The sequence below is a fragment of the Cebus imitator genome, unplaced genomic scaffold, assembly GCF_001604975.1.
Source record: "Cebus imitator isolate Cc_AM_T3 unplaced genomic scaffold, Cebus_imitator-1.0 Scaffold114, whole genome shotgun sequence".
Lineage (NCBI taxonomy): Eukaryota > Metazoa > Chordata > Mammalia > Primates > Cebidae > Cebus > Cebus imitator.
In genome coordinates, this window is record NW_016107429.1 from 1,714,960 (window position 1) to 1,723,094 (window position 8,135).

The following is an 8,135-nucleotide window of genomic DNA, read 5'->3' on the forward strand; positions in this document are numbered from 1 at the left end:
AAATTATCAATTACAGGATAATACAGAAAAAGGGCATCTAAAATCTACTATGTAAATGTGTTGAAATATTTTACTCTATAAAAATTCAAATTACCATGAGAGTAGTTAAATTTAATGAAGAAAACTATGTCACATTTCAAAGGAAGTTGAAATAACTTCATATGAGTGGTAGTGCCTAGTACTACAAAAAGTAAATAAAAATATTTAATACATTTAATCATTTTGTTATCTCTTAACACTATCACCATATGATACAGTTCAATGCATATATTGAAGACACAAACAGCAATTACTGTGCTCATTTTGACAATCATTTTCTACCTCCATTTTTAATTTCTTACTTATTCTATAAACAACTATTTTTTATGTCCTATATAATTTAAGGCAATGAAAAGTAATTAAATATTTTATTAAATATTTTTTAGTTTAGTCTAAATTATGCACACATATCTTAATTTAAACATAACCCACTGAATAATTTGCTGTATGTGATTTTTATGGCTGTTTTAGACCTATACATATATCAAAGTGAGCTTGAAAATTCAAGGCAAAGGTTTGATATGCCTTCTAAATAATTCCTTTTAAACATTTTGTTAGACTGTCAGATGATCAAAAAGGAGAGATATAATGCATCTGGTTTTCTTTTTTTTTTTCTTTTTTTTTTTTAGAAACACTTAACTTTTTATGGAATAAATTAAAATATGAAATGTGGTAGAAATGATTATAATAATTTTTTAAGAAATAGGTAAATAATAAAATAATTTCTTAATAAGAATACCTAAAAGTCAAAGCACAAGTGATGTGCTTAATCTAGCCTGAACTGAAGTAGAATGTTCTTTGATGGAATATTGTAAAAAAGATTTAATGTGAAGAGATTTACCAGTTCAAATGCTGGCACACAGTGTCACAATTCACATAACTAAAATTCCATTTCACTGCAATTCAGTCAATGTGTTCATGGTTTTGCTTTCTGGTCTTTGTTTTGAATGGTCAAATAATTGAGTTACCTTTATTTCTTGTAACACTCATCTGTTTATTTAACAGAATTCTATAAATTCTTGGTTTTCAAGAGTGTGGTGAATGACATGGAAAGAATAAAGAATGCAGATAGGGCTGCTGCTCAAGTTCATATACTTATATTAAGCTCATTAAACTTTAGATCATGCTAGAGTAAATGAATTTCATTTCTCTCCTTCGAATCTACAAAGTCATCAATCTGCTGTCTCATAACTTTTCCTTTCAGCTCAACTTGGTGGTGGTTAGGAAATGAGAGAAAGAAAAGTTGAAAAGGAAAAAAAAGATGGTGGTAGCAGAGAAATGAGACACACTCCACTATTCAGCTGATCCAATTTGTAATTTTTATAATGTAATGTTATTTTTAAGTACACTAACATCAATTTTATGCACATTTCTATTAAAAACTATCAGGTATAAATATATTCTCTTGGATAATACTTAAAGAATAAATGATAGATACATATAAATAAATTATGGTGATGTCTCAGACCCCAAAAAAGGAAAATTTTGCTTACTTTCTTCTGAATATTTTTCTTAAGCAAATTTGTTATAACATTTGACTTAGAGGTTTTTATTCGTCATGTCTGCCTTCTCAAAATTACACACTTTCCTTCTCCATGTTGTCCCATCATTTTCATACCTTTTGTTATATGATATCTTTAGATTTGTAAAACATGACAGATACTGAGATAAAGAAAATGAGGCCAAGTACAGGGTCAATTTTTAATTTATCACTGAAAGTGTGATACATCTGTGAATGCAAGAAGGAGCTAAACAGAAGGGATACCAGACGATGGTTGTCAAGTATGTGAGGATAGAGAAATAACATCCAGGACAGAATTCCCTCACCTGGATAACTAGTGATAAGAGCTAAGTCAATCACGAAGAGTAGAGAAGGGCTGCGATAAAGAAAGAAGTGTCAGATTCAGCAAGAAAAGAAAACTTCAGGCCAATATCCATGACTAACATAGATGCAAAAATCTTCAATAACATACTAGCAAACCAATTGCAACAGCACATCAAAAAGCTTATCCACCCTGATCAAGTAGGATTCATCCTGGGATGCAAGGCTGGTTCAACATACGCATGTCTATAAATGTAATTCACCACATAAACAGAACCAAAGGCAAAAACCACATGATTATTTCAATTGATGCAGAGAAGGCCGTGGACAAAATTCAGCAGCCCATTATGCTGAAAACCCTCAATAAACGAGGTATTGACGGAACATATCTCAAAATAATAGAAGCTATTTATGACAAACCAACAGCCAATATCACACTGAATGAGCAAAAACTGGAAGCATTCCCTTTGAAATCTGGCACTAGTCAAGGATGCCCTCTCTCACCACTCCTATTCAATTATAGTATTGGAAGTTATAGCCAGAGCAATCAGGCAAGAAAAAAAAAATAAAGGGTATTCAAATAGGAAAAGAGGAAGTCAAATTGTCTCTGTTTGCAGACGACATGATTGTATATCTAGAAAACCCCATCGTCTCAGCCCAAAATCTCCTGAAACTGATAAGCAACATCAGCAAAGTCTCAGGATACAAAATCAATGTGCAAAAATCACAAGCATTCCTATACACCAATAACAGACTTAAAGAGAGCGAAATAAAGACTGAACTGCCATTCACAATTGCTACAAAGAGAACAAAATGCCTAGGAATACAACTAACAAGGAATGTAAAGGATCTCTTCAAGGAGAACTACAAATCACTGCTCAACGAAATAAGAGAGGACACAAACAGATTGAGAAACATTCCATGTTCATGGATAGGAAGAATCAATATCGTGAAAATGGCCATACTGTCCAAAGTAATTTACAGAGTCAATGCTATCCCCATCAAGCTACCAATGACCTTCTTCACAGAACTGGAAAAAACCACCTTAAACTTTATATGGAACCAAAAGAGAGCCCGCATAGCCAAGTCAATTCTAAGCAAAAAGAACAAAGTGAGAGGCATCACACTACCAGACTTCAAACTATACTACAAGGGTACAGTAATCAAAAAGCATGGTACTGGTACCAAAACAGAGATATAGACCAATGGAACAGAACAGAGGCCTCAGAGGCAACACAACATATCTACAACCACCTGATCTTTGACAAACCTGACAAAAAAAAACAATGGGGAAAGGATTCCCTGTTTAATAAATGGTGTTGGGAAAACTGGCTAACCATGTGCAGAAAGCAGAAACTGGACCCCTTCCTGACACCTTACACTTAAAAGTAACTCCAGATCAATTAAAGATTTAAACATAAGACCTAACACCATAAAAACCCTAGAAGAAAATCTGGGCAAAACCATTCAGGACATAGGCGTAGGCAAGGACTTCATGATCAAAACACTAAAAGCATTGGCAACAAAAGCCAACATAGACAAATGGGACCTAATCAAACTCCACAGCTTCTGCACAGCAAAATAAACAATCATTAGAGTGAATTGGCAACCAACAAAATGGGAAAAAATTTTTGCAGTCTACCCATCTGACAAAGGGCTGATATCCAGAATCTGCAAAGAACTAAAACAGATTTACAAGAAAAAAACAAAAAAGCTCATTCAAAAGTGGGTGAAGGATATGAACAGACACTTTACAAAACAAGACATACATGAAGTCAACAAACATATGAAGAAATGCTCATCATCATTGGTCATTAGAGAAATGCAAATCAGAACTACAATGAGATACCACCTCATGCCAGTTAGAATGGCGATCATTAAAAAATCTGGAGACAACAGATGCTGGAGAGGATGTGGAGAAGTAGGAACACTTTTACAGTGTTGGTGGGAGTGTAAATTAGTTCAACCATTGTGGAAGGCAGTGTGGCGATTCCTCAAGGACCTAGAAATAGAAATTCCATTTGACCCAGCAATCCCATTACTGGGTATATATCCAAAGGATTATAAATTGTTTTATTATAAGGACACATGCACGAATGTTCATTGCAGCACTGTTTACAATAGCAAAGACCTGGAACCACCCCAAATGCCCATCGATGATAGACTGGACAGGGAAAATGTGGCACATATACACCATGGAATATTATGTAGCCATCAAAAACAATGAGCCTTTGTAGGGACGTGGATGAACCTGGAAACCATCATTCTCAGCAAACTGACACAAGAACAGAAAATCACACACCACATGTTCTCACTCATAGGTGGATGTTGAACAATGAGAACACATGGACACAGGGAGGGGATCATCACACACTGGGGTCTGTTGGGGAGAAATAGGGTAGGGACAGCGGGGAGTGGGGAGTTGGCGAAAGATAGCATGGGGGGAAATGCCAGATATAGGTGATGGGGAGGAAGGCAGCAAATCACACTGCCATTTGTGTACCTATGCAGCAATGTTGCTTGTTCTTCACTTGTACCGGAAACCCTAAAATACAATTTAAAAAAAAAAAAAGAAAGAAGCGTCTCTGTTTGGAAGTGTGGGGATACACTGTAAATAACTTTTAATTGAATAATGGGCTTTTCTCTTATTAATACATGTTTTGTGTCATTCTGTAGCTAGGAGTTTGGTATAAAAATGTGTTAATCTCCTGCAGAGGTTTACAAAATACTCTGAAAAAGCATATTTAATATAAAAATTTTCAAACCGGTCCAATGAGATGCTTTATAAAATGGTAATATATTCGAAAGATCTCTATACTGCATATATTTCTCAGTAACTGTAACCTCTATAAAAATACTTTATGCAACCTTATTAAAGAAAATTGATACAAAACATTTTTCAGATTAAATATTGCCACAGTGCTGTTCTAAAGACTTTTTGTCAATATTAAAATGAAATAGTAGATGTAATGGCTCAAGACTGACACCCTAACACTTTGGCATGCTGAGGCAGCAAGATCACTTGTGGTCAGGAGTTCAAGACTAGCCTGGGGAACATAATGAGACCCTATCTGTACAAAAAACTAAGACAAAATTACAGTCATGTGCTTGTATTCCCAGCTACCAGGGAGGCTGAGGTGAGAGCATCACTTGAGCTCAAGAGTCTGAGGTTACTGTGAGCTATGATTATGTGAATGCACTTCAGCCTGTGTGACAGAGTGAAAACCCATCCCTTAAAAAGAAGTGAAATTGTATCTTAATGCTTATGTATAGACAATAAAAATCATGTTCCTTTAATGTAAGTCTGAATTATATAACAACATAATTTATTATGCAACAACAAAAATGAACCACTCATACTTGTTTAGAGTAGAGCCACTGATTTCCAAAACAAACTTAAATTATTTTAATCAAAAATGTAATTTTTAAAGTTACATTTAGGATAACTTTATCTGAAACAATTTTTAAATAAAGTACTATGTACATGGAATTGAAAACAAATAGATGGTCTTTTACCTGGCCTCAGGGAAGTCTAAGGATTTAACTCTTGGCCTAGTCCCCCTTAAACTATTTATGGTGTTGATTGTCAAATTTAATCTGATGTTCCAAATTAAGCACCTGTACTCAGGTCATTTATATGGCACTAAGTAACTGGGATTATTCAGTAGATACAGCTGTGCCTAAAAATGGCTGCTAATCATATAATTTTGAGACTAACTAGAATAACTAGTAACACACACACATCAGAATGACATAAATGTTAAAGAGCCCTAAATCTGAAAAATTCCGAGCTGAGTTGGTCTTGTGACACTCAGCCTAGTTTCTTATTATCATGTATATGCCAAATGAGGAGTGCTTGGGACATGCTTATATAATTATTCATGGTGTGCTATTTCCTCTCCTGCATCCAATCTTAGAGGCCAGTAAGTATTTTAGTTCCATGTAAATATTACCAATAGGAAGTGAATTAAATTAGAGTCCAGAGTTATCATTATGCTGAGATGTACCTGCCTCTCTTACCTAATGGTAACCACTACCCCAATTTTACCAAGTTGATTTGTTTTACCTGATTTTGCTTATTATATAAATAGAATTTTAAGCATGTATCTTTTCCATTTGGCTTATTTAGCTCAACATTAGGTTGTGGTATGTTGGGGTATTTGATTAATTTTTATTATTGTGCAGCATCCATTCTACTGTTGTTGAAATAGTATTATCTATCCCTTCTACTATTAATGACATTTGGTACTATTATAGCTATTTCTCCTTTTAATACTTTGTCATCTTTTGTTACACATATTTAGAGATATGTTTAATATGTATTCAGGAGTAGAAGTGCTTCTTCATAAGGTCAGCGTATGCTCAGCCTTAGGAGATAACACAGTTTTTCTCAAATACATTGTTAATTAGAGTTCCCACTACTTTACATCCTTGCCAACAATTAGCAGTTTCTGTCTTTGTAAGTTCAGTGATTAAGGTAGGCATATGTTGTTAATTTTCATATTCATAATTCTGGTTAAAATGATAGATGTAGTGCAAAATTTTCTGTCTTTCTGACTTGATTTAGAATCCCTAATGATAGTATTTGAAAAAGGAATCAGTGTAAATATGAACTAATTTACTAATTATTCTCATTAGGATTTTTTTCTTAACATGTTTCAAAATAATTTTGCCAATCCCAAAACTATGAAATGTTTTACTAGGTGTATTAGTCCAACCTTACTCTATTATAAAGATACTACCCAAGGCTGGGTAATTTATAAAGAAAATAGGTTTAATTGACTCATATTTCTGCATGACTGGTGAGGACTCAGGAAACATATAGTCATGGCAGAAGGTGAAGGGGAAGCAAGCACCTTATTCACGAGGCAGCAGGAGAGAGACAGAGAGAGCTAGAGTGAGGAAGTACCACTTTAAAACCATCAGCTCTCATGAGAAGTCACTCACTATCATGAGAACAGCATGAGGGAAACCATCTCCATGATCCAGTCACTTCCCACCAGGTTCCTCCCTTGACCCATGGGGATTACAATTCAATATCGGATTTGGGTGGGGACACAGAGCCAACCCATATAATAAGGTTATTTTTTAAGAAACTTTATTAGTCCACATAAAGAGCTTGAATTCACCTGGAATTTATTTTTTTTACGTTATGTGAATTTGAGTCAAGATCTTTTCTGGTCTTCTCTTTCACTGGTATAATGGTCTATCTTTAGAGCAATATTCTCTCAATTATAACTTGATAATAAATTTTATTATATGGTCCTCTAAGTCCTACAAATATGTGGTTCTTTAAGATTATCTTGGCTGTTTGTCCTCTTACATTTAAATCTACCAAACTAAATTTAGGTAACTTGCCAGTTACGTAAATAATTTCTTTTGGAATTTTTTTTGAGATTGCAGTGGATCCATCCACTTCTTTAAATCTTTGAGTTCTCTTAATGTGTGAAGATCTTTTTAAAAGTTTTGCATACCTTGTTATTGTTGATTCTTGATCATACTGCTATCATTTAGTGTTCCTTTTACACTTTTAGTTTATTTTTTTGTTTCTAAAATGTTTAAAATAGACTAGTGATCCAAAAAATTACTTCTTCCACAAAGACATTGGGAATACTAGAAGTTTCTGATGTAAGAACATGTCAAAAATCTTTCTTCAGTTCTATTTTAATGGGTTTTCACATTTTTGGAAGTAGTCTTTTATCTTTTTAAAAATTTTTCTAGTATTCACTGAACAAAGTCTTTTTACTCATGATCTTTGTGAATTGTATTGTAAAAATTATAGTTTGTTTGATCAGCCAAAGGAAACTCTGAATGGTCTCTTGATTTTCCTTTCTTCTTGATCAAGTTTTTTTTGTTACATTTTTGATACATAATATCAGCTTAGCTTTGTTATATCTGTTGTAACTTAATAATGACAATATACATAAACTATGATCAATTTTTTATGAATAATTTCATAAGAATTTAGGTCTAGATTGTTACAATAATACCAAGAATTTTATATGTTAGAATGTATTTCATTTTCCTGCTTATTGTCCAAAGCCAAATTGGACAACATGAAGCTTTTAAATTAGGTGATAAAGATGTAGGCATGATTCCTGCAGTAAACATATAATCTGATAGCCATATTTTCTCCTTAGTAGTTAATTTATGAGAACGTCCTTTCCTCTCTTTTAGTTGCTTGAAGTATGGTTCATTGTTCAATGCTTTGTGTCAGAGTGAGAGATTTCCTTTCTACCAGGTTCCCTCCACAGACTAAGCTAATTAAATAAAA